We start from the raw sequence: 25,351 nt of genomic DNA on the forward strand, positions 1-25,351 counted from the left end.
CAATAATTTTAAAACAATGTGAATTAATCTGATGGATTAATAAATCTATATTTAAACTGATTGTTTGGTTGACCCAAGTTTATAAACAATAGAAGGGGGGACATAATTATAAAATGTTGATGTCTGGACTAATGATGGCCAAATGTGAGAAATATCACTTTCTTCTTTTCCTCATTAAAAGTTTTTGCATCGGTTGGCACGCAACACACATTCATTAAAATCCAGTTTTTTTTTCTATTCTCTTAACGTGACAATGCCATGAAAACCATTGGCCTTGGATGCTTATTTAGATTGCAGGTGTAGAAGGTCCGAGAACAGATTCTAAAAATCGATGCTATCATCAGGGAAAATTGCAACGAATTACAGCTGATATTCTGTTGAAAATTATGAAGCGTTGTCAATATTTACACATTTTGAGTACCTACTTATCCATTTCGCCAGAGCAAGTTAATTCAGCTATTTTCGTTATCTATTATTTATTTTAGTTTTGTTTATTGATGATTGTGAGACAAAGTGAAAAATCCTGAAAGTTTTTTGTGCAAACAATCGATATCAATTTATATACCAATCGTGTTTCATATTTAACATTATTTTTTGAACTAGCATTTATAATGAAATGACCTACTCATGAAGAATATTACACCTATTTAGAGTAACTCATTCAAGAAAAACTTACTTCGTATAAGAATCTGCGAAATTGGATTTTAAAACCGCGTGAATATGAATCTCGAAATTGAATTTTACATCACGTAAATACGAATCTATGCGTAATTTTTAGATAGCGTGAATACGAATCGCAATGCGTAGTAGAGCATCAGGCGAAGCAATTTTTGCGTTTGAACTTTGTCTCTTTACTAGACTTAAAAAGTAGTTGCCAGAAATCGCTACAAAATATTGTTTTTTGTATCTCACTATACGCTACACTACTTATTTTAAGAAGTACGGCGCTACACTACAAACTACGTAAAAATTATAGCGACTACAGTAGTTTCGCTACTTGTAGCTCTTCGAGAGCTTTTTGTGAAGTTTGTCTTGAATATTTCGGATTCCATCAATGGATAGTTATGAATTTTACATTTTATATGCAAACATATTCAAAGTTTGCATTAAGTGGAATGGCTATGAACATTTTTTCTTACAGGGAATGTTGTTCTCATCTTTGTTTTTTACGAATTCACAGACCAAGTGCGTTGGAGGTTCATAGTATTTTACAGCTTTTTTACACCCTTATTAAATTTAAATAAAATTAAAATGGTGGTCCATTGTCTTCTGGGTTGATTTGAATTGCCTTCTGGGAATGAAAGCAATTATGAAGTGACCTTTTTTTTTTTTAACGAATAGAGACCTCAGATTTGTTCTTTTGTAAACGTTTTGACATCGGTTTCTTTTAATAAATTGTGTTCAATTTTATGCATTTATTTTATATCATTCAAAAAATGAATGAGAGGTAATAATGTTTTCTTAAATGGGATATTTAATGTCAAGTGCGCTAAAATGAATAATAGATAATGAATAACAGAGAGAACGTGTGATCATATTTTCCATTTCAGCCAAAATTTCTTTTATTTCGAATAGATTTTTGACAACAAGCATTCAAAACTGACCTTTCATGGCCACTTTGAACATTACTCAAAATGCTTTATAAAGTCGATCAAAAGATTGTTCCCGTCATTACCACCAAAAAGTAATTTATAAAATCACTTTTGATAAATTGTCATGCATTTGGTCTTAAAAGCGTTTTTACTCTGTTTTGTCATGGTTAGGTATTTATAATTTTGATTGAACAATTCAAATACTTTTTTGTTGCCGTAGTTGTCAACAAGCCCAAACTTTTCTGAATATACACAACTTTACAGCATATGGTACTTTAAATTTCACTATTAAGTGATAGAGAGCAATTTGGTTGACTTCGGATCATAAGTTCTTTTTCTTACAAAATTATTTGATGTTTTTTTAAACTTGTCTATCAGTGATAAAATTAAAAAAAAAAATTTAGCTTTGTTCCATAAAAGCTTTCAGTTTGAATTAACATTCAATCAAGGATTGAATTAACATTCAATCAAATAACATTTAAAAGGGTTTGAAAACCATTTCGTTTAGAGCCTATTAAAGGAGAGTTCACTCAAAAGAAGAAGACACGATGTGATTTATTATTTCCCGAAACGGGGAAAAAGAATTTTTATTAATGAAGAAAATAACATTTTTGATTATTAAAATCAAACAATTGCCCTCCACAAAGTCCTTTGTCATTTGCGAAAATCGGCGGCATTAAAATTTCTCTCTCACACTGTTAGAATTTTCAGCCAGCAGCAATAACCAGCAGCAGTCTGTCCATCCAATTAACCATAAACTTTATGGTTAGGAACATTTTTTTTACCTTCACGGGATCGAAATCGTTTGCAAAAGATTTTGTTAAAACTAAACTATCCGGCTTGATTATCATTTACTACTGGAATGGTTTCAAAACGGCAAAAAAATAAAATAAAAATAATAATTTTAGTTGGGATATGTCAGGCGTTTCGTTAGGTTGTGGGTTTACTCAAGTGTACAGTGAAATATAGCTTAATTAGACTATCAAGTGGTGCCATCTACCGTGAATGAGAATTATGTATTCCAATAGTCCAGAGTCACCGATTGAGAAGTGAAAAACTTTTGAAACTCATACTTTGAAGGAGTGGAGAAAATAATGTACTGTCAACGCTGCGATTTGAACTTCTGTACAGTCGGTCATGGGATGAACAGATTAATTCTCTCGCTTAAATTGTGTACCCAACTGCAAGGAACAAAGTGGCTTCATAATGTGTTCGCCACCTACTTATAACTATGATATTATTTGGCATCCTTTGATGGAAAATAAACACCTGTATTTGTAATCCTCTTGACGTGGCTTAGCTGCAGCTTATAATAAAAAAAATAGCAAAAACACATTTCTCCAACACAAAAAAATAATGAAAACAAAAACAAATAATAAAAACATGTATTTGTAATTCTCTTCACATGGCTTAGCTGCAGCTTTTGAAGAACGTGCGATCTATTTTCATTGCTTGTGGATTTGGTTGGCGATGGTAAAATTCTAGTTGTTTAACCGCATTCAATGAAAACAGTCACTAAACAGTTTTTTTAGTACTTAACAGCCTGAATACCATTTTTCTTATCGTTATTTGACTGTTATGGCCGAATATGGCAAAATAACAATTAAACAAATTGTTATTTAAACATTTTACCTGAAAATTTCTAACGATGCATAAAAAACTTATTTGTTTTCCGACCATGGAATTAAATGCATTCCTGATTGTTTTTAAATGCTTACAGAAATCGTAAAAATGATGGATAATAGTTTGAAGACGATAATTTAAATTTTAAATGAAGCATTTACTTTTGATATTATATATAGTCGCTTTTTGATATCATGGATTTGCAAAATACGATAATAAACCAATCTGTTTCTTTCAATTACAGATTGTGTCGGCCAATAAAGTGTTTTTTCTTCCTTTTTACGAAACATTTAAGTGTTTCTAAAGGAAACTAATGAAAAAATAGTTTGATTTAAGAGAATTCCATAAAAAATGCCCCGCTCATAATTAACTTCCCCTGAAGTTGGAGTCCTAAATTTTGGATAGTAGATTCTTTATGAGATAAAGAGAAAAAACTAAATTTTGATTTTAGTATTATAATATTATTGGGCTCAATAGGAGTTCATTAATCTGAATTTCCAACAATGCTGATAACACGTTTTTTTCCGAGACAATTTTGGACCATTTATTACAAAAGTAAGAAAGTTTCATTTCAATATTTTGCAATTATCGGGATAATTAAAGGTAATCACCCAGGTAATCTGATTGACAGTTGTGGTAAATAGCACGTTCCATCCAAAATAAAAGTCGCTAGCGTGAACCCTGTATTCCTTAGCAAATTACAAGAACAAATTAGAAAAATATTTGTTTCGGTTTTCGATAATCAGCCTAATTGATAGAAACACTAAAAAAAAGTGTTTGCAGCATAACCAAGTCCGACTTTTTTTTGCCATTAAATCACGAAGAGTTCGTGCCAATGAACGACTGTGTGAGACCTCCGTAGGCGAGTTCGAGAAAAATGTCCCCTGATTTGCACTGATGCCGATATATAGAGCAATACTGTCGAAAAGAGCGACTTTTATACGCAAAAAATTTTGAGTTATTGTTACTATTTTTTTCATTCGATAAAGCCTAAAACACCCATAAGAATCAATACTTTGTAGGTCTTGTTAGTCATTTACTTCATTCTTATTTAATTGCTTCGTCTTGATTAGGGTGCCATATGATACAATACTTCAGAAAGTTTATTATTATAATATTATTTAGTTACATCAATTAATATTTTGTATACAGAATATAACCGTATTTTTTTTTAAGCATGAAAAACTACCTCAAATTTTAATCAAATGTTCTATAAAAATTGATCTGGGACATGACTCTTAATTCACCAGCACGTGTTTTCTTATTTATTGGGTGGTAATAGATAGTTCGGTAAGAAAACTGTGGGAAGCCGAGTTTCATAAGAGGTGTGGGTATAAATACGTAGGTGCGGTCATTGTCAGGCACTTCGAATTCCATCAGTTTTAAAACAATTTGATATTCGGCCATCCATCTGAGTATTGACGACTGTCAAAGCTGAGTTTAATTGTTTCATTCTGAAAATAAATCGTTTGTGTTACACCGTGCACAATGGAGGTAACGATCCCGTATAGCGTTCAGTTAAGGAAATCATATGGGACTGAAAGGGACGAAAGGCGTGCAAGTCCTCTTCGCCCACGCAACATCATTTTGTTAGGAAATCACGTGATATAGCGTGACGCAATTCCGAATAATACCCTGCAAACGGATTACCACTACAAATCGGGACAGCCGTTCACTGGACCAGATTGAAAATGTAATAACACGAACAGGGGCGTGATTAGGGTGTTAGCTGCCCTGGGCGAAACATCATGGCTAATAAAAATCACATTTTGTTTAACCAAGTACATATTAAACATAGGATTTTTTTTAATTCATTTAAATTACTATTTTTTATTTATTTAAAAAATTTTCTCACGTTTAACGATCAAAAATCTACTAAAATGTATACTAATATTGACTATTATTTAACACTAGTACTGCAACTAAAATTCTTAATACCACTCATAATAAAAACGGTTCATATTATTATTTAATGATTGCAAACTAATTACTGACTAAATGAAGTCAGTTATTATTTTTTTTCCAGCAAACTAAAATTATTAATGAATGGCAAAGACAGAGAACCAACTTCTCGAATAAAAAATAAATTAATTTGGATGAATTTTTTTTAAAAATACAGATTGTTCTTGACAGAACTAGTCTTTATTTACAAATAACTATACATTTAATAAATTTTAAAATGACTTATATTTAAAAAAATGTATATAAATGAAATGGGCATAAATGAAATATATTTATTGCTAATAAGACAGCAAATTGTTTTATATGCTACAATGATTGCTTTAAAACATATGAAATGAAGAATGAAAATTTATCATTTAAACGTTACATTCTTATCTACATTTAAGCTCTTAAATAAGAAAAATATTTTGTTTCTTAATTTATTCCCTAACATTTTCTTGGCATATTCTAAAGCCATTTTTTTTCATCTACTGACAATTCGTAATCATCTTCATCTACAGCATTTGGATGCAACAGAAAAGCATGAAGGTGGGCTGGTGTTATTGCCATTTTATAACGATGATCTAATTTCTTCAGTACATCCTTATTAAATTTCTTATCGTGCATTTGTCTTTTTAAATTTTTAAAAATTAAAACAGTTTCTCCAATCGAACAATTTTCTCTCTGTGCCCTATCCAGAGCTACATTAATTGGTTTTAACTACTGCAAGTCACAAATGCAGTTGCAAGACGCAGACTTCTGCCCTATTCCTTCAGGAAACCCCTCATTACTTACTTTGATTGTTCCAGAATCTTAACATCAACAATTATAAGACTAAGAGCAAACCACTTTAAAGGGAAGAAAACTCTTCCCGACAAAATAAGAACTTATATTCCCTGCAAGAACTGCACCGATGTCCAACTTACCCCGGATCACATTACTGAGTATGTTGCCACTGGTTTCAAAACTTTGTGGGATCCTTACAGTAATGATGTATTGGAGCTAGCGGATGCAGTTTTGAAGGCAAACGAGGCCATTTAACTGTCCATAGACACGATAAAAAAAACTGCTGCAAGTAATTTTCTGCATTTCTTTTCAATGAAATGCTTGAAATTAAATTTTGAACCTTTTTATTAATCTGATCTTTATAACTTTCAAATACGTTTACTAGAATGGGCAAGGATTTTGGATACCTCTCTAAGGTGTCAGCAAAAGAATTCCAACGAGCTTCACATGGCAATATTAACTTTGGTGGCCTTTGTGACTTTTCTGAAACATGCACTTGCAAAATGATTATTCCTAAAATACTTAATGACATGTAAAAGTTGTTCTTTTACGTTTGGATAACTTATATCCCAAGCCAGTAAGTTCAAAATATGAGCAGCACATCCGTAAGTAATAACTCTGAATTCTTCATCCTCAACTTCACACTCATCAATCATTTTTCTCATTTTTTCAACATTGCCTGTATTATCCTGTCACTAATGAACATACTGAACACTTAATTTCTGACTGGCACTTTTTAATCGTATGAGCAGTGCCAGAGGTGTCAATAGTATCAGCTAAATATGTGTTTCCATCTTTTGTTGTTAAAGTAACACAAATCACCGGTTCATTGTGAATGTTTGACCATCCATCTAATCCTAATGTGACAATTTCACCTTATAATATTTCTGCACATTTTTCTTTTTCTTTTATGTATGTCTTCTCTAATAAACCACAAACAATTTCTTTTCACGATGGAGGAAAATATTCTGGCCGAAAATTCTGAACCATTTTAATGAACTCTGGATGTTCCACAGTGTCAAATGCTTAATTTGTAGCATAAATAAACCTGGAAATTTGTTTATCAAACTTTTGTTTTTGAGCTGGTGTTGATTTGCTAAATAAATTGTCCCGAGTTTTATCTTTTCTTTTCCTTTTTTGAGACCTGATTTCACTTGTAGTTGGTTGTATAATTGAGGAATCCAAAGAACTTGAAGCACTGGAAAGTGAGTTTGACACCTCATCATCACAATCTGCATAAAATTAAGAAGATGCTTAATGACATTTAACACGAATTATATTATATATCAACATTTTTAATTCACTAATTCAATTTAAAACTTTAATTTTTCCTCTTAATTAATTAAAAAATGTTTTGTATTTTTAATATTTGCTTAATACTTAAGCTAAAATTAGCTTGATACGATGTAATAATATTTTTATATTTATAAAGTAACTTTTTTTAAAAAAAACATACAAAAAAATTTATATTTATTTAGCAGTATTGATTTATTATCTTTTCAACCAAATAGAATTTACAGGAAATATAAAAATTTTGATTAGAATATAATCATTTAATTGAATGAAAATAAGCATTCTCAGAATGTGTGTACATCTAAGATGTTCTTGTTCTCAAGTATTTTTGATTTAGCAAACATTTAGCTTTTTAAATGATAATAATAAAATAATTAGCTTTAACAATGAAAAATAATTGAAGTGTTATTTTTACATTTAAAAATAATTAAGTGTAATAATTACTTACCTGTAGAATCATTAGCAGAATCAAGATTGTTACATGTTCCTACATGTTTCTTCATTCTTAGAGCTTGACCTCCTACTTCCTGTTTACATTTTTTACATACTAGTGAACTGCGCCCCCTGCTCGCTAACGCTCGCCAACCCCCGAAAATTGCTACGCAATCTTATATGGTTTGCTTCGTAAACCAAGCTCGCTTCGCTCGCTACTAACTTAGGNGTTTTTGCTAGTTTATTTCGAACCTAGTTCATATCGACAATAATTTTTAAGCATTTTTGACGATTTCCAGTAATTTATTGTATGATTTAAAATTCGAATAAAGTTTTCATCTACTAATTTTTTAGATTATTTGCCGAATTTCAGAAATAAAAAAGGATATACATGCCGATATTGAAATTGGTTACTCTGTTCGTGAATGTGATTCACTGCTTGAGGAGCAAGACAATTTAGAATTGAGATGTACTGTAAGTAATTCTGTATTGTAATCATAAAAATTATAGTATAATGTATTGAGCAAAAATCTTTATTTTAAAAGCCAGAAACACGCAGAATAGACCATATCATATAAAAAAAAATGTAATTATAATTTGATTTATTTTTTTTATTGGTGTTAAATTGTCAAGTTTCTCTAGAAATACATATCTAATCAAAAATCTGAGTATACACTTGCAAGATATTTTCATGATCATTAGATAAGCTTTTTCAAAATGATAAACTAGTATATTTTTAATTATAAACTAATTATGAACTATTATATTTTTAATGATAAACTAGTTTACACATTTCCGGAGCTGTCTCCATTTTAAACAAATTGTATCCCATTTTCATTTTGCTATTACATCGCCATCTACTGATTAAAATGCAATAATGCAGGCCTAATTATGAAATTTATTTCTAGAGAATCTGATTTCGTTATAAAAATGGTCGTACAACTTATTTAAGATTTTGAATTTATTATTCGCCTCATCGCCAAGAAGGTGAAGTAGGGGGATTTAGTTGTTTGAAAATATTTCGCCTATATAGATTTAGTTTTACAATTCAATGCACATTTTTCGAGACATTTGTTTCTATACCTTTTGGACAGCATGAATATTTTTAGAATTCTTGACAAAAGTTAAGTTAAAAAAATATGCTTAGCGGGTAGCAAAAACGTATTTAAGCAGGGAAAAAATAAAAATGCTAACAAAGTATATCGAATTACTAGTGAGGAAGGAGAAATTAGAACGACTAAATCAGTTTATTTGCCTAAAAAAAGCTTGAAGTTTCTCTAAAAAACAGTTTTCAAATCCTCTCAGTTTCCTAAGACAATCAAACAGGTTCGGTTGATTTAATTTGTCTTTGTAGTGATTCTTTATATTTTGATATCGCTATTTACTTAATTAAATATTAATCAGTCACTTTTAATGTAAGTATCTTTCTTACTCTGTTTTTGATAAAGATTCTTAAACAATATATTAGGGCAGTCATAACCGTGCAGTTTGTTTGTTGATGCTGTAATATAATCGATGACTAAACCATTATTAAATTATAACTAAGCATTAAATTATTGAATTATATATAATTATTAGAAAAATAAATAGAAATTCCGATGCTTATAAATTATCTAAGAACACGTATTCTAATTCAAACTTTTAAAAAATTTCACAAATACTTAATGCAAATTTTTAAAAATTACTTAAGAAATTGTTGTAAAATTTTATTTTATAGAGCGTTCGTACTTATGTATATGAGTCTATATGCACTGTAAAAAAATTCCAGATCAAATTTCACAGTAAAATTTTATACAGTAATTTTTACTATACCGTTTATTTAATTACAATGATTCAACGATTTTACAGTAAATATTATGGAAATTACGGTACATCAGGTTTTTTGTTCTGTAAAACTTAACGGTAAAAAAGACAACCACCCTGAGTGTCTGTCCCTGAGTGTGATTCGATATGGAATTTTAACATTGTGGTGAGCTTAGATACAGTGTTTCCCAAACTTATGACTTTCGTGTACCCTTTCTAAATTTTTCGTAACGCTGTGTACCCCTAATAAAAATATTAATGCATTTTTTACTATAAAAAATTGCACAAAAGTTACAAATCACAACTGGCTGTTGACACCACTAATTATTAACTGTCAACTCTGCAAAAAATAGCAGATAGAAAAACACGTAATCGTAAATTTTCATGGCTAGCTTTGTTTTTAAATAATAATTTTTGAAATTTTCGTTTGTTGCAAGATATTTCGCATAAGAACACGTACCCCCGATAAACTGTTCAAGTACCCCTGGGGGTACGCGTACCACACTTTGGGAAACACTGCTCTACAGTAATGATGTATTGGAGCTAGCGGATGCAGTTTTGAAGGCACACGAGGTCATTTAACTGTCCATGGACACGATAAGAAAAAAAAACTGCTGCAAGTAATCTTCTGCATTTCTTTTCAATGAAATGTTTGAAATTAAATTTTGAACATTTTTATCAATCTGATCTTTTCAACTTTCAAATACGTTTACGTGAATGGGCAAGGATTTTGGATACCTCTCTAAGGTGTCAGCAAAAGAATTCCAACGAGCTTCACATGGCAATATTAACTTTGGTGCCTTTGTGACTTTTCTGAAACATGCACTTGCGAAATGATTATTCCTAAAATACTTAATGACATGTAAAATTTGTTCTTTTACGTTTGGATAACTTATATCCCCAGCCAGTAAATTCAAAATATGAGCAGCACATCCGTAAGTAATAACTCTGAATTCTTCATCCTCAACTTCACACTCATCAATCATTTTTCTCATTTTTTAAACATTGCCTGTATTATCCTGTCACTAATGAACATACTGAACACTTAATTTCTGACTGGCACTTTTTAATCGATTTAACAGCAATGCCATAAAGATTTTCACCTGTATGAGCAATGCCAGAGGTGTCAATAGTATCAGCTAAATATGTGTTTCCATCTTTTGTTGTTAAAGTAACACAAATCACCGGTTTATTGTGAATGTTTGACCATCCATCTCATTGGTTCTCAACGGGGCGATACCGCCCCCCTGGGGGCGTTGGGAGTATGCTGAGGGGCGGTGAACTTGTTTTGGGCGGTAGGGGGGCGTTGGATATGCTTTGGGCGGTAGGGGGGCGATGAACATGTTTTGTCATTTAAATTAAATTTTAAAACAAAAAAAGTTATTAAATAAAGATTTATTTAATAAATAAATTTAATCTAAAATTAATATTAAAGAAAAAAAAGATTAAATTAATATAATAAATAAAGATTATCCGATACACCATTTGTACCATCAATAAAACGAACTTAAACAACTCCTATTTTCCGATCCGAGTCAACACAGTTTAGCGCATGAGTCAGTAGTTTTTGCCTCTGACTCATTCAAGTCATTTGGTGGAAATTGAAGTGCATGCGCTTTCAGTATGAATTTTTGATTTGACCCGTATTTCTTATGATGGTTTTCGTTAGCTTCCTTACGGTTTTCTCTCCAGTTTCGATTAGATCTCATAGTTTACTTGGCCAGGTACGTGCACGAATTAGTTTTTATCATAAATTATTTATTAATTTTGAGAAATAGTTGATTTTCCTTTATGCTTTGCATTTTGCTGCCACCAACAATGTCGGTTAACAAAAAGAAGTGTCATCAATACAGTGCCACGTTCTTGAAGTTGGGATTTGCTCAATCATTGTTGAACTCTCAACTATCCATGTGTTTATTTTGTACCTATATGTTTACTTTGTGTTAAGTTTTATCTAATGAGGTAATGAAATCGTACCGTTAGCAGGAGCATTTGAAAAAAAACGCATTCTGAAAAACAAAATAAAGATTTGTCATTTTTCATGAACATCTTTTTCCATGTTTCTGAAGGCATCTTCGGTCTCAGGGTTACTAGCAATCTCATCACAAAAATGCGACGATAGTTTGATAGCTTCTTATAATATATCAAAACTTATTGTTAAATCTGGGAAAGCTCATACCATGGGAGCAGAGTAGATATTGCCGGTTGTCAGAGTTGATACTGCCGGTTTAGAAATAGTTTTACACCATCCAACTGCATCCACTGTGATAAAAAATATCCCATAAGCAACGATACAGTGCAGCGACGAAATGTTGAGATGGCTGAATACGTTGAAATTTCTTTATGCAAACTTTTGATATCCAACGAATTTTCCCTTCAAGTTGATGAATCAACCTTGCCAGAATTTAGGCTCTACTGTAGGCATAGGTCCGGTTTGTAAAGATAGGAAAAATTATTCAAGATATGCTTTTTGCAAGAAGCTTGATTGTAGATATCGAAGGTAAATCTATTTTTAATACTGTCAAAGACCATTTTAAGGAGAAAAACATTCCTCTTGCGAATATTATGTCGATTGCCACTGATAGGCTCCTGCAATGGGGACCGACATCGCCCTTTTGGAAAGATAGGTACCAGATATTTTTAGCTGTTCACTGCGTGATTCACAGATAGCATTTAGTAGGAAAAAATCTCAGCGACCGTTCGCATAAATCATTGCAATATACCATGTCTGCTGTGAACAAAATTCACAGTAATGCTCTCTACGATTGATTATTCAGACAGCTGTGTAAGAAGAACAATGAAGAATTCAATCGCTTGCTACTATACACCGAGATTCGCAGGTTTTCCAAAAGCTTCTGTCTCAATAGGCATTGGAATCTTTTTGACTCTTCGAAAACAGAGATGTATCTCTGAGAGACAGATTGCTGGAATTTAAGAAAGACTTAGGTAGATTTATCTGTAAAATTTAAGGGTAATAACTTACATCTTCAAGACAACGAGCTCAATTTGATCCCTACAAAATCAGTTATTTCTGCCTTCTTAAAAAAGCTCATTTTGTGGAAGCAGAATTTTGGTTGGAATGAGTTCAGCCAAGCAGAAGAAATTCGCTCTGATGATGCACAAGAATAGTCTCAACACCTTGACTCTTTGCACATGGACTTTTCTGACCGTTTTAAAGATGTTTTGTTCCCTAGAAGTGTCTCAATGGGCTTATGGGTTCTGAACACTTTTGTGAATATTGAAACAGCAGAGGTTCAGATTTGGTCGAAGTTTTAACTAATGAAACTTTGAAATGGTGATCGTCTCACAGAATTTGTGCTTAAAAGTAACGTCAGTCGTCTCTATCCTGAACTGTAAACTACCATTAAAAATTTTTTAATTGCCATTCCTTCTTCCTAACTTGTCGAACGTGGATTCAGTACTGTTACAGATCATGTCACAAAAAGGAGAAATCGACTCGAAATTGTGCAGCTAGTGTATTTGCGTCTTCATCTAAAAGTATTAAACCAACTGTTAAGAAATTGGTTCTGAACCATTAAGTACAATCATCCCACCAACAGAGTTACTTGAATGTTTAGTTGATACTTCTTTTTACTGTTAAAAAAAATATTTTGGGTGTTTTTTTATTTATCTAATTAAGAATAAATCATTTTTTAAGCATAGGTTTCTTTATTGTATTTTTTTTCCTTAAACGTGTTTATTTTGATCATAACAAATAGACTGCGTTTACCTGCCATGAGAAAATTATCAAGTTAATGTACACATTATTTTTTTGAAAAAAAAAAACAAACAAATTTAAAGCGTAAAAAAATTGCTTAAAGATGTTGCTTCTTATAATTCAGCACACCTCCCTCCGTCTCCATGCTATAAATAACTAGATTTTCACGAAGGGGGGCGTTGAAATACTTTTTGCTCCTTAAGGGGGCGGCAACGCTAAAAAGGTTGAGAATCTAAGATCCATCTAATCCTAATGTGACAATTTCACCTTTTAATATTTCTGCACATTTTTCTTTTTCTTTTATGTATGTCTTCTCTAATAAACCACAAGCAATTTCTTTTCTCGATGGAGGAAAATATTCTGGCCGAAAATTCTGAACCATTTTAATGAACTCTGGATGTTCCACAGTGTTAAATGCTTAATTTGTAGCATAAATAAACCTGGCAATTTGTTCATCATAATGCGTGTACATCTAAGATGTTCTTGTTCTCAAGTATTTTTGATTTAGCAAACATTTAGCTTTTCAAATGATAATAATAAAATAATTAGCTTTATAATAAAAAATAATTGAAGTGTTATTTTTACATTTAAAAGTAATTAAGTGTAATAATTGCTTACCAATAGAATCATTAACAGAATCAAAATTGTTACATGTTCCAACATGTTTCTTCATTCTTAGAACTTGACCTTCCATTTCTTGTTTACATTTTTTACATATAGCCCTGCATTCTTTCCTTTTATCATTTTTTATTTCATCAAAATATAACCAGATTAAATCCCTTCTTCTACCACCAGAGTTGGACATTTTTGTTCTAAATATTAACATTGATCAATTCTACATCTATACAAAACAAAAGTAGGGGTGCTGCTGAAATGAGTTGAGTTGTTTGGTTGAAAGTTGAAGTTATTTACAACATCAAACAATTTGAAAAATATAATTATAAATAAATAAATAAATGGTAAACCAAATGGTTTGTTAGAGGAAAAAACCATTTGGTTTTAACCATGATTTAAACCACGGTTGAAACCAATTGGTTTAAACCATGCCAACCGTGCCATTCTCTAGTTGAGAATAGACAAAAAATTAGATTTAATATTTATATTTAATATTTTACTTCAAGTATAGAAAGTTATTTGGTAATAAAGGCCAAAAATTGCGATTCATTATTTTTATTTAGCTGTAAAACATAAAAATAATAGTTTAATCTACTAATCCATAGTCCATTAGCTAGGCATTATGTGTTGAAAACGATCATGCGAAGTTTCATGTAATTTTAACTAAAACATTTTAAGATATTTCTTTTAGAATGAAGGAAAATAATAAAAAAATTAGTTTTGAGAAAAGAGTCTAAAAATACATACCTATCAATTTATAACTAATGAAGATAGTTTTTTTTAAAAAATCTTCATAACTTCTGTTCTATTTGACTTTAAAACAGAACTCGAACTGTTTTTGAAAGCGAAAGGTCCGTAGTTTTATCGTATATAAGAAATAGAAAAATAATATTTTGGTCAAAATCGAGTTAAAATAGGCAGTCGGATACCTTGCAAATGAAGTATATACAGTATACTCTCGATATCTCGTACCTTAATAGCACGAAAACCTTGTTGAAAAAAAAAATACTTTTACCCTAGGAGCAACAAATTTGCCTAATGTTAATTTGAATTCCTATGTCGAAAAACCTTGTCAAAACCTTGTTATGTCAAATACTTTTCGAAGTAAGAAAATGAATTTTTTTCGAAAAAATCTCCGCGCACTACCACTTAACACTACTGTCTCCCAAGAAAAATTGCTGCTAACATATTAAAACATTTCACGAAATGCTCCGAGAACATGGAAAGTAATGACTTGGTAGCTGTTTTTTGAATAGAAAAATTGATTGATAAGCAATTTCGAAAACGATGTCGGCAGGTCACGATGGTAGAGTTTTTTTTAAATAAACTCTTTATTAATGTAAGTTTATTGTGAAGCATTTTTTTTCTATTTTATGCATCATAATTTTTGTGTTATTTTTAAAAATAAAATTATCATTGCTGTATTTAGATTTAATGTCAACCATTATACAAGCATATTTATTAGTACTTATTCTGATGTTTCATAACTTTACTTTTTAGAATACTATTTTAGAATACATATATAATTTTTTTTTCACTTTTTAGAATATATTTGGTTCAAAACTTGTTATTTCGAAAACTCGCTGTTTCAAAATTTTTTTAGCCTCCTTTTAACTTTAAGATATCGAGATTCGATAATGCAGTACTGTATAAATAATAATTTTCAAATAAATCTATGATTTAAAAAATATCATACGATTCAAAACAAATATTTTTTTTAAAAATTAAATATTAAATCATGTCAACCCTTATTTTCAATTTTTTTTGGACATTTTCTGCAACTGTTCTTCGGGATACCCCTCTACTCACACACACACACACACTCACAAAACGGCAATAGTTGAAATTTTGACACAATTCATTTCTAAGACCCAAAAGTTTTCAAAAAGTTCCACGTGGTTGTTTTAAAAATGACACTCCTGATATAAGGAAACATGAACTGAAATGGAATTAGACATATTTGAAAATATAAGTTATATTAAATCGTATAGTATAAAAGTAATGTAACTATCAACCAGTTCTGAATTTTTGCGTCCCTAAATTTTAGCGGACCTGGGCTGTCACTCAGTTCGCCCACCCCTAAGCACGATCCTGAACTGTAAATAATAAGCTAGGAGGGGGGATATGGCTCTTAACAATCAGTTATCCAACAATTTGTATACCCGCAATCCCATTTCTGGAACGGTTGCAAAAAAAGTAACTATAAAATTATAACCTTATAAAATATTAATAATTATACATAAACATTTTTGCTATTCTTCATCATAATAGTAAGCAAAAAATAAAATGAGAGACTTCCTCAAATATGCTAATTAATAACCGTAGACGATATTTTATGTTAGGAAGCCAGACACAAAAACGTACTTTCACTGAATAAACATATATCTTTTTCTAAACGAATCTGGACTTCTAATCCTCAAAATATAGAGGGTAGTCGCAATCTGAGAAGTACGGTTCATATAGTTTGATCTGGATAGTGGTCCAAAGTTTGGCCCCCTTATTGTTAATTTTCCTGTATTTCACCCTATCTCTAGAAACCATGTTGTTAAGCCAATTGGAAAATTTTCGAGCGCAATTATGAAATTCGTTTATCTAAAGATAATTAATTCAATGCAAAATATAAAATTTAGTAAATAATTATTATTTTTTATTATTTTATTTGAAATGAGTCAAAAAAACTTTGAATTGTAAATTATACTAATTTTTATATAATTTTTAAGAATCTATTTTAATGTGTTCTTTAAAAAAAATTTTTTTTGGCAAAATGGAAAGATGGTGGAGAGAATAAGTCAAATAGCACCTGAGAAATTGATTTTTGGAAAATTTGATAAGTTGTATTGTTAAAATTCGATTTCACAGGAACTATTCTATCGATTTCGATCAAGTTTTGTATTTTGCAATGTAAAATAACATTCGGAAAAAAACACTTCATAGGTGACAGAAAGTAACTCCAAAACTAATGATTAACAGTAATATTTTGATTTCAGAATGCTTTTTAAACATTTCTCTATAAATGTTCAAAATTTGAAATTATGTCGGAGTGAACAATTTTGTCGTTCAGTTGAACCAGCCATCTCCAAAACAAAATTTTTGGGAAAAGCTGATTTTCGGCTACACTTAGTCAAAATGAAATAAGATAAAAGAATAAAATAACAATCAATTGCAGATGAAAGAAATAGTATTATTGCAATAACTGATTACTCAAAAGTTATTGTTTCTGGATTAAATTTTAATAAACATCAAAACATATTATGTAGAAACTGCATATTTACCTTCTAGTCATCCAATCGACTGGATAGGATTGCAATTCCAGCCAATACGTCACAAAAAATAATTTTCCTTCTTCAATATTCATATTTATATTAAAATCGCAGACCAAGACATTAATTATGAATAACTTAATCATAAATGAAAACAAAAAAGAACTTTAGATAAATTTTTTGGTTAAAAAACAACATGGTACGCAGGTGAAAATAAAAAGGAAAAATTCAGTCTAGAAAATAAGAAGTTCCAAAATTATCGTTTTCTTTTCGCTTAATTGATTTTGTCTAGCTGCTTTTTTTTTTATTAATGCTTATGTTAGCCTGATATTTTTTACGACTTTTACAACTCATTATGTGTGATTATGATGTTGAAGTTGATTGATATAGTCAAAAGTGCGTAGACATGAAAAATCTAGCTCACCCATTTTCTTAATGGGTAATAAAAATCAAAACATTTAGTTTTAAGACAGTATGTTTTAAAACACAAGGAAAGGAGGAAGGGAAGGTTAAGGGAGGGAGTTACTTAATTTTTTATTTTGGATTTGGCTGGATTTGTAACTCACTCTCTGCAAAACCAAACTCAAAATTCGTTCAATTTAATGTAACTACTGGATTTTTAAGATTGCAAAAATATTTAGTTCTATTAAATTTTATAAAACATAAATGAATTATATTTTAAGTGAAAGTGAAGTGAAAGTGACGAGTTTAAGTGAAAGTTTAAGTTAAGAAAGATATAGCTATTTTTACATAATGTCTTTTATCATATATTTATTAACTTACATAATTTCTCACCTTAATTTCTCTCATTATAATTATTCTTGTAGCATAATCATTGTGAAAAATGATCCCTGTAATTCAATGACTTTTGTTTATTCTCTATGTATAACTTAATCATAATAAACCATAATTAATAAACACTAATTAATAATTAATAAACTGTAATTAATAGGCAGTCATTAATAATTAATAAACTATAATTAATAAACCATAAATTTATGGCAAAAATTTAGAATATATAAAAATTACCATAGGGCATTCCTATGGGGTTTTGCCTAAGGTAAAATTTTGCCATATACGTATGGCAATTATTATTTCCCATATACGCTTATGGCAAAAACTTGCCATACGCATATGGCAAAATCTTACCATAGTCAAAACCCCATAGGAATATCCTATGAGAATTTTTTACGGCAAACCAACGGCAAATTTTCCTAAGGTATTCTAAGGTATTTCCTAACTATCCACTTTAAATTACATTTCTGGTACTATGATGACCAGGACTTATTAAAAAAAAGATCAACAAAAAATAAGTATGCAAATTGAGTCAAGTTTTAAAACTTGCTTAAAAAACTCATAAAATGATTCAATTATAAAAAAAATTAAAAAGGAAATAAAAAGTAAACAGATTTTCTTGGTGAGAAAATTTATGTTTTATTTACTATTATTTGCTGTAAATTATGATTTGAAAATACCTAAATCAGAGGCCAAAAATAAACCTGGTAAACAAGGGACTTCGAAGGTAAGGAATACAAGGGTAAGGACTTGTGGTCTTTAGATTTCTTTATAAGAAAGGGATTTTTTTATTTTATTTAAATGGTGTAGGATTCTTGATTCATGATTTATTAGGAGACAATAGCTCCACACACTTCTTCATAGTCGGAAAGAAAAAGCAGAAAACAAACGTTGCATAACCGATAATTTGTAAAAGCAAACTTCATTGCATAGATTAAGAATGAACTGGGACTGCAATTGAGACGACGTATAAATGAAAAACTTATAAAGGACACTTTTCTGTAGTAATAGAAATTAAGATAAATCTCGTTCAAATTAAAGCATTAACACACTTTTTGAAATAAGTGTAAAGAAAGGGTAGATAGGTTTTTTAAAAAAAGGCCAAAAATAAACGACGTATAGTCGATAATTTATGATTCTTTTCGGTGGTATAAATGAACTATTTCAAAAATGTATCGATAAAGAATGAACCGGTACAGCAATGGAACGACGTATAAATGAAAAAGACGCATCAACGTAAAAAGCATGAACGGTGATTTACTGTACTTATAAGAAGTAAATTAATCTTGTTCTCAAGCATTAGCAAACATTTTGAAAAAAATGTACTGGAAGAGGATTTCTTTTTCTTCCTCTTTTTTTTAAAGACGGGAAAAAACATTATTGGCAATGAAATTTCTTTATTTTATGATGCTTTTAATTTGAATAAATAAATAAAGCAATATTTTTCTCATGTTAAAGGACTCTCATTCTTCAATCTCTTCATCAAATTTTAAAATCTATGCTAATTCAGCGCCGCCACCACTTGATAAATGCTACGTCGGCATGCATAACAGTACATAACTCTGCATAATCGTACATAACTCTGCATAATCGTACATAACTCTGCATGAGTACATAACAGCAGAAGAGTTGTTTAAAGTAGGTAGAATAAATAAACACGCCCTTCTCTGCGCGACAGAGGGAATTTGCCGAAAGTTTAACCGCGTTATTTGCGAACATGACATTCGCATAAACACTTGCCTGTTTTACTACGTATCTTTTTTGACGTATGACGCATCCAATAATTTAACTGTAAAATAATTTGACCGCAGAAGGTTTGCTCTCTCTTTACTTTATAAAAAGTAACTCTTTCTGACTTTATGTTGTCGGGTGTGTTTCTTAGTTGAAATAAAGAAGAAAATGTCCATTATCCACTATAAACTAACAGCCGTCCGTGGTGACTAGCTGGTCCGAAAATATAAACTTACCGTTTCACAGTTTCACGCTGTTCCTCACCTACGCGAACTCGTTGCAGCGCGGCTGGCTCTTTATTTTTCTCATTTTATAGCCGACGTTGAGCAACCGATCCATTTTTTGAATTTACGACGACTCAATTCCCCTTGCCTAACCGTGGTTTTCTTTTCCATGTAGCTGGTTAGTTCAATCAAAAAGTCCTCCAACAGAGGTAAATTTCTCCCAATACCAATGAGAGGTGAATCGGACTGAGTAATAGAAATTCCGCATCCGAATCCCACTGATCACTTGTGCTGACGTAAAATATCCTCAGTGGAATGCGGATCATGAGTTAGAGTCCCCTTGCAGTCAGGCTAATCGAGGGAGGTTTTCGTGGTTTTCCTTTCATGTAAAGCAAATGCGGGTTAGTTCCATCAAAAAAGTCCTCCAGGAAGGCAAATTTCTCCCAATACTTGATCCAGGAGTTTCCTTGTCTTCTGGATTGGGTTCAAAGTTACAAGGATACGGAGTTGAACACGAGTAGTTGTAAACTGAAAATTCTGTTGGTTTTTCAACGACGGTTACAAAAAGATCCGAGCTTTTTGATAAACTGTAAATAATAGGATTCTTCTGGTTTTGAAGGGTCACTCATTACAATTAGGATGCGAGGATTTATTGTGGTTAATCTAATATATCGGTAAATAAAGATTAAATGGACGATATCATCTTAAAAACTATTATCATGACTCTTTGATAATGGACGTTTAGTTTCAGGTTCGATTCATCCATTTATTTAATGATTGATAATATAATCTCAATTTATAAAAAATTTAAATGCCAATATAGCAGTTTTTCCTGCTATTAAAAAGGAATTTTTACTTAAATAAATTAAAAAATTTTGAGTTTAAATGGTGAAAACAATTCGGATTTGAAATTAAATATTATTTTAGAGAAAATGGATAAAGTACTGTATTCATTTCAAAACATCGCGTATGAATTTAAAAATTTGCGTATAGTGCATAGGGTATGTTAAACAATCCGTCATTTTTAATTGAGTCGTATATTTTTAAAAATTAATTTCATTTCCTTATTTGTTTGATAGCATACGTGAATATGCTTTTCTAGGCTAACTGTGAATATGCTTCCATTTCTGTACTCACTTGAAAAAAATGTTTTTCTGAAACTGATGTTTATCACGATAAAATTTTTGTTTTACATTGTTGAACGAGAAACAGAATTCATTATTTTGATTGGATATAATTACTATTTCGATTGCTGATATCAAACTTTCGATTTTTTTCTCTACCTGAAATTAGTCTTTCAAATAAGTTATGAATTGAACCAATCCATCAGCATTAGAACTATTAAAAGCCTTCTTCCAGTTTTGCAGGGAAAGGAAATATTTTTTTAGAAAAAAAAGGAAAAAGAAAGAAAATTAACAAAAGACTTTTTTTTTTGGAGATTAGCTTTAAAAACTATTGCTATCGATTAACTTCAAGATCAATTCAATGAGTCCCTCACACCTCTGTTTTTAAATTCATACAAGTTGTAGCGGCATGAATGAATTTCGAATCAAACGCACGGAGTTAAGTTTTAAATTTTTATTTTAGACATTTTTTGGAAGCAAATAATTGCAGTTAATTGTTTTGGTTTTTCGTGGTTTTCTTCAAAACAACAATGCCATTTTATAGCAGTCGAAGGGAAAGAATATTTTTTGAATTCAACGAAACCTTTTAAAAAATCAGAAATAGAAATACATGCTCATAAAAAGTCTATTGTGAGCGAGTGAATGCTATTTTTATTCATAATACTTACACAATTGCATTCCTTAAACACAATATTATAACATGGTTGAAAAAAAATTTTGTTGTTAAAATTTTTAAAAATAGTTCATGCTTGTTTACCCTAAATACGCGATAATAATAATAATAATATATAATATCCGCTTTCTACTTAATTTAAAAAAAACATTGCGAAATTTTTTGATTATATTGTAACTGATTATATTGTTTTATTAACATTTTTAGTAACTTTTATTTTTACATTTGGTCAGATGTTTTTCGATTCAGATTACTGTAGGTTATTTGCAATTTAGTTAGCAAACACACATTAAATTCTCGAGTCAAACGCAAACATATTTTTCACGTTTTGATTTTTAACATTTTTCGGTGAAAATATGTGCAGTTTTGTTTCTCATTGTATAAACGTTTCTTCCCCAAGATCCATACAGTTTTAAAACTGCCATTTTCTAGGCATTTACTATTTTAATTTTTTCAAGCAATTCATGAAATCCTTATGACTTTTTTTTCAAAAATAATTATCCAATCTTTTTTCAGACATGACCTGTGTCTGAGTTTCTCCTTTAAAAGTGTTTCCATATCCGACCTCTATCGGGTCAACGGATTTCTTGAAGAGTGGGCCTCCTCCCAACCCACGATTGACTTCCCAAAGGTTATTCACAATGTATGTCAAAATTAAACTAAATGGTAGCAATAGAAAAGATAGTATGAGATTTGAATGAATCGATGCATTCATTTATTGAAGTGTCGTGTATTATTTTTCTTAATGGAGAGACAATATGGAAGGAGTAACATTTTCAAATACCAGATGGGGTTGATGTCTTCTTTTTTCTCGTGGGCAAGATGAGTGGGAATAATGAATAATTAAACTTTTACATAAGTCGCCTCTCAATAAAAAGGCAAGCAAAAAGAACTTTCATGTTGTTAAAATAGGCTGGCACAACCTGTAAACTCTCAGGATTGTTGGAAACGCGCATTTTTAGTTTAAAGGAAAGCCTAATTCAACGGTAGTTAGAATTTATTTTTAATTTATCTTTTCAAATTATTTTTTTATCTTTTCTTTTGTGTTTACTTAGTATTTTGTCTGTTCTTTTGAATCTCTTATACAGTGGTCGGAAAAAGTACGTTATTTTTGTAGTTTACTACAATTACTTTGTTACAACTACAACTATACTTATTTTTAAAAGTAGTGACTACAAAGTACTTAGAATGTGTAGTGATTACTTCACTACTTTCCGGAACCAAACTTTACTGGATAAATTAATTTATACCTGTATAATTTACACTGCTGGAGAAATTACTTTACACATGACGTTCAAAACGTAATTGATTTACGTTTTGAACGCAATTGATTACGTGATTTTGAATGAAAAATTTGCTTATATTAAAAATGAAGAATTATTTAGAAATATTTATTCATGTTTACATAAGCCAGTTTTTTTACCACGTTTATATAAACTTGCCTTCGTGTATGTCTGTCCGGGTGGAATTTTGTAATCCATTTTAAACTAACTTCCCGACTAGCTACAAACTTCAAATTTGGCACATAGTTCAGAATTGGGTGACAATGCATGAAAATGAAGAGAAAAAAGACATACAAAGTAAAATAAAATTTAAATTTAAAAAATTTTTTTTTTTCGGGATTGTCTTTTGTTGTCGATTCCATTATTTCAAATTAGCATTACATGTCAGGTGAAAATATTTTTACTGTCGGAGTATTTTTTATTCTAAAGCATTTCTTTCGAATTTTTTCATTTAGTCTTCAACTCTTTATGCCCTTCTTGACAGCGAATATTTAATTCAAGAGATGCCAGGAAACTATTAAATACTTTTCGCTAAGTGTTCTTTTATTTCCTCTAAAAAATGAAGTACATCGAAAATACATTTACTTCCTTTGAAATATCATCCATGAGTCTACATTCGCATGTGAAAGAGTGACCAAAGAGATAAATGACCTTCGTAATGGGCACCTTCATTATTAGTTATATGCTGCTCTAAATTAATAAAACTCTTCTTGTTGACAGACAGTCACAGGGTTAAAAAGAAGTAGCCAAAGGACGCATTTACAATTGCATCCTTAGACAGAACCGCGAAGATTTGTACCCATCCAAATGAGTTGTGTTAGAACCCTGTTCATATACTAAACTAACGTAAAAAGTAGTTGCTAGGAATCGCTAAAATTTTTCTGTATTTTTTATTTTTTTGCTTCCCACTACTCATTTCACTGCATTTTCTGTTATAAAAAAAAGTAGTACCCCACACTACAAACTACGAAAGTAGCCACTACAGTAGTTTCATTACTTGTAGTGCGACCACTGCTCGTATACCTCTATACACGTTGGTGCTAACGTTCTGAAATTTGGACTTCGACTAGGAGCTGCGATTTTGGTGCCCAATCCAAAAAATTGTTCAAAAATGTTAGTTATTCCGTTCAGGAGAAATGTTTGGGAAATGATCTTTCTTCTTTAGCTCAGGTTAACATTAGCTATTGTTATAAATAAAATTGTAAGCGATTCCGTTGAAGATTTTATCGCACGCTCTGTAATATTTAATTATTTTTTTACGATAACATTCTTCAACGTGACCGGTGTTACATCACCGAATGAGTATTTTTGAATTTACCACAAAGCAGGTGTTTATTTTGTTTATAGTTTGGCTTTTAAAATGCATTTCTGGGGAAAAAATAATATGAAAATTTTTAAAGACTTAATGAATCCTAAGACGAAGAAGTATGCCATAAAGCATTTTCAAAAAACAACTTTTCTATAGATTTGCACGAAAAAAGTGATAAGCAAAATAGTGTGCGTCATTTTCCAGGTAATATGTTTATTATGTGTAAATTTTATCGTAAAATGTGTCGCAAGAATTTCTTAAAAAATTTTCAAAGAAATCTGAAGAAAAGTCGGCGCTTTTGAAATAAGAAAAAAAAAATTCAAATTCACCGACTTTTCATCTATTTTAATTTATATTTTTAAGAAATATTTTATATGAAATTCTTGTAACACGTTTTAGGATAAACGTTATGAAAACTAAACATTATACCTGGAAAATCAGGCCTGGAAATCAAGTTATACGCAATATTTTATTTAACACTTCTTCCTGTGGACCCATTCAAATGTTATTATTTGAAAATTTTGCAGGCTGACTTTAATTGAGAAATTTTAGCATTTCTTGTAAATTTTCAGGGTCTTTGAGAACCGAAATAATTTTTTTTTCATTTCTGTTATTGTAAATGACCGAAATCAAGGGAATGTCTACTTTCACCGCTGAATGTTGACACTCAGATATTCGCTTTGGTAAATGTCCGAAATATATACTAGGTCTAGTTAAGTGCCACTGCCCCGGTATACCCTACGCTGACGTTTTTTTTAAGCTCAAGTGCCCTGTATGCATTTAATCGGTACTCTGAACACTGATGTTTCTCAGTCTAATCTATCCTCAGCAGATATTAAAGTATCGAATAAAAATAATAATATCAACGAATAAATTAAAATCAAATCGGATATATCCAATATTTCGGACATTCACCAAAGCGACTATGTGATTGTTGACATTCACCGGTGAAAGTAGACATTCCCTTGATTTCGGTCATTCACGGTTACATATACAATACCACACTCACGAGAAGTGTTGTTTTCTTTCGCTTTATTTATGCAGATAATGAAATAGTGGTCATCGCATTTCCCGCTAAGTGACAAGGATACCGTGGCAATCTCAAAATTATGAGTAGTCTATATATTTTTTTGAAAACGTCATTTCTTA

The sequence above is a fragment of the Parasteatoda tepidariorum genome, chromosome 8 (genome assembly GCF_043381705.1).
Source record: "Parasteatoda tepidariorum isolate YZ-2023 chromosome 8, CAS_Ptep_4.0, whole genome shotgun sequence".
In the NCBI taxonomy this organism is placed as follows: domain Eukaryota; kingdom Metazoa; phylum Arthropoda; class Arachnida; order Araneae; family Theridiidae; genus Parasteatoda; species Parasteatoda tepidariorum.